Source organism: Medicago truncatula, chromosome 6 (genome assembly GCF_003473485.1).
Source record: "Medicago truncatula cultivar Jemalong A17 chromosome 6, MtrunA17r5.0-ANR, whole genome shotgun sequence".
Classification (NCBI taxonomy): domain Eukaryota; kingdom Viridiplantae; phylum Streptophyta; class Magnoliopsida; order Fabales; family Fabaceae; genus Medicago; species Medicago truncatula.
Window position 1 is genome coordinate 40,303,538 of NC_053047.1, and position 4,097 is coordinate 40,307,634.

Here is a 4,097-nt window from a genome sequence, read left to right on the forward strand (position 1 = left end):
CAATTATGAGGGTTTTACAACTCTATTTAAGGGATTCGAACTCAATATCTTAAGGTTACAACACTAAGCACATAAAATAATGTGGTGTTGTGTAAGCTCCTTTTGATTCAATTATAAGGTATAAAGTATGCAGAAAAAGCCTCCTAAAAATTGAATCAAATGTAACATTGATGTCACTTTTATGTCTATTTATGACATAACATACATAACATATTATGGTACATATATATTTACAAGACAACTAGGCTAAGATTTTGCTGGCTAAAATCTTGTAGTCTTGACGTCTTTTAAAAGCTTATGAAGATAAAGTTTAGGTCTTTTTATACGGAAATAAATGGGCTGTGAATCTTGGTCTTGATAGCTATTTACACCATTGAGAGACTATGGTTTTTTTTAATGTTACATGAGAAAAATTTACGTTGAATGTTAGTCCCCAAATTTACGATTTTATTCCTATTCCTATTTGTATTATTTTTCTTTGACAATAATTCCTATTTGCATTAAAAACATTATTATTAAGACAATAATTCCATGGCTGGCACACCTTTCAGCAATGACAGCCTCATCCATATGTTGGCGTGACATGGCATACAAGTTGGCAGAAAAATAAAGACATAATTAAAATGAAAAAACAAAGTTAAATAAATATATTTTCCATGTTCATCCTACAACGTGCACAACAAACAAATCCTCATTTCATAAAAAAGAAATAAAGAGTTAAAAAAATACACAAATATATAGGACAAACATTCTTCTTTTTTTGACAAATATATAGGACAAACATTCTTCTTTTTGTCTGTAAAATTAGAGTGTATATATATATAATCATGTTCCTCAGCTTATGAACATGGTTTCGAAACTGATCCTAGTACAGATTAAAGCATGATGTGTGTATAGACAACAATGTTTTTGTGATGCTAAAAGGACTGAAAATTTGTGTCAAAAAAAATCTTATGGACTAAATTTCTATTTTGCAAATTTAAAAGACTAAGTGAACTAACGAATATAATTTCAAGGACTAAAATATCGTTTACTCAAATTTAACAAGTATACGAGTAAATGTGTGAAAAAGAAAGTGACATTAAATGTATTTCTAATAACACTCTAGCTATAATAGCTTAGAGCTTGTGCTATCTTTGCACAATTGTATTGCTTACTTTTGCTCATTTTGGGTAAAGAAAACTACTTTTTCAGTTCATATAATACTCCTATGTTTTCTTTTGAGGGCCTTGAGGTTTGTTGTGTTTGTGTCACTGAAATTCTACATATACTGTAAGCAATGGAGGTTGAGTTTAGAAGAAGTAACTAATCTTCTATAATATGATGAATTAAAGTTTAAAAATCAATTAGGAGAGGTGGTCATGGAACCAGATCCTCTCCTTCAAAATTGCCACCATCTCTCTCCTTCACCAAATCTTAGTCATTGGATCAATCTAATTGTTGACATTTTTTTTTGGAACAATAGTCATTAAAAAGGAAAAAAAACATAAAAGAAATAACAAAAAACATCAACACTCCTTGGAATAAAAAATTGGGTTGGGATTTTTGTACTATGGGAGATGCTTCTTCTTCTTCCCTTCTTCCCTTCTAGTACGTCTGCACTCTCCAATCTAAAAAACTCTCACGTGAAAACACATCATCTCATTAAGTTGTTTTCATGCTATTTGTAGTCTTTTTCCTTTTCTATAATACAAACTTTTTGTAGTCTGTTGGAACGCTACCATTCTTTGTTTTATTTTATTTTGTGACAACATTCATTTTCTTTTACTTAGTAGTCAAAAAACAGTAGGAGAGAGAAAAAGAAAGATAATAAGAACATAATGTGACCCAGAGAAAATTGTTTAAAAATTGTCACAAAATGATTGTATAACTATCATTTATCTTTTGAATTTTTAAGCTTTCATTGAAACAACTAATTTTCAAAAACATTGATTTACGTTTAAGTAGTACGATTTCTCCTCCTCGTGGCTTAGGGTTGGTTCTAATATTATGTGTGGCTTAGATCAGTTGGATATTACGTTAGGTATAATAAGAAAACTAACTTTGATAGTCCTTAAAAAAACATTTAACTTTGATTTTGATGGTATACTGTATCACAAGGGGCTACTACAAGGGGATGAATTCTACCCTTGCCATCCCCCAGATAAGTCCTGCTTTTAACACTCATATTTATTTAAACTTGTGAAGCACGTCTGAAGAGAACTTCCTAGAATGACCTTGCCAAAAGCTTGAGAAGAATGAAATCGCACAGAACAAAGAACTCTTTGACAATTTTGACAATACAGATGAATATGTCAACGCTGATCTTTATGTACCATCGAAGAAGAACAACAAACTAAATGAGGGAAGCAGCGGTCTGAATAAAACACCAGAAAAAGACCCATGGAGAAAAAATCACCGCCCCAAAGTCATTATAGAAGGAAACTCCAAAAGAACGTAACTCTGAAGCCAACGACTCCAAAGCCTGCTCAATCAAAAGAAAATACAACTAGCAAGGGGAAGTACGTGAGAAGAAAACCACCATGCAAACATTACAATTTTTTTGTCAAAGGAGGACTGGAAGAGAGTTTTGTGGTCATAGAAACTGGAAATGCACATCTGAGCAAACATAATGTAGTCATAGAGGGAATAAATCCAGACCTTGCTCCTGACGTTAAAACTTCCATGAAGAATGCATCATACAATAACATGTCATTAGGAGAAGATATGCAAGCCACAAATACATGTTCAAAAAGAAAGCATAATGGGGCAAAGCCAAAAGATCTGCCAACACTTGTATAAATTCCATAAATTTTGACACACGAGCAAGAGATGAAAATTTCGACAACTAAGAAAATGCAATTGTGCATATGTGCAAACAAACTAGTGCAGTAATGCAAGAAATCGACCATTCTTGGGTGAAGCGGAATGCCACGAACAAAAATAAAAGAAAGGGCCTTGTAACGGCTGGGGATGTTAACATCGGTAACATTCAACATTCGACAATACAAGTACAAATGATTGGTTGCAAGAGAGTTCATTCCGGAACCCGTAAACATAGTAAACATACATATAGCATAAGCACAAATCTGATTGGGGCACACTACAATGTATCTGCTTCACACCCATCAATGTTTGTAATTCAGTTTCCAAAAGTCCCTCCACGCAGAGAAAGTGGCAACGACAACGTGCTAGGCCTTTCCTGTCATCAATGCACTTGGATGAATCAGGAAATTGGGGCACCCTATAATGGACTGGCCTCATACCCGTCAAAGTTTCAGATTCAGTTTCCAAAAATCCCAAAGAAAAGGAGAACACAAAATCGGAAAAGTTTGAACACTCGTATTACATCTTTTGTGATTACCAAAAATGGAGCACCCCTATTAATTAGCTCCAGAAGATGATCCAATGCATCCTTGTGCATCAAACACACAAGCTTCAAGTACATGTCTTCCAACAAACAATCCTACTAAGGAGAAACAGAATTCCAGGAACAAAAATAAAAGAAAAGTCCTTTCTCCTGAACTTGATTGCTACTCATGTTTCCATCCACAACATGTGCAAGGACCTTTCTTTTATTTTTATTCCAGGAATTCTACTTCTCCCATAGTAGGATTATTGCTTTTTGGAAGACATGTACTTGGAGCTTGTGTGTTTTATGCACAAGGATGCACTGGATCATATTCACGAGCTAATAATAGGGGTGCTCCATTTTTGGTAATCATAAAAGATCTAATATGAGTGTTCAAACTTTTCCAATTCTATGGTATCCTTTTCTTTGTTATTTTTAGAAACTAAATCTGAAACTTTGATGGGTGCCCCAATTTCCTGATTCATCCAAGTGCATTGATGATAGGAAAGGCCTACATGACTTTCCTCTAACATGTTGTCGTTGCCACTTTCTCTGTGTCCAGAGACTTTTGGAAACTGAACCGAAAACATTGATGGCCAAATACTGATTTTAATAAATCAATGACGGGTAGAGACCAAAACGATGGTTTCTGTTGACCTTCGTCACTCGAGTAGCTTTGTGCTAATTAAATAGTAACGAGAAAAATAAAACTTTTGCAGAAAATATTGAACAAGAGACACCGTTTGCTTTCGCAACACGTTGTCGG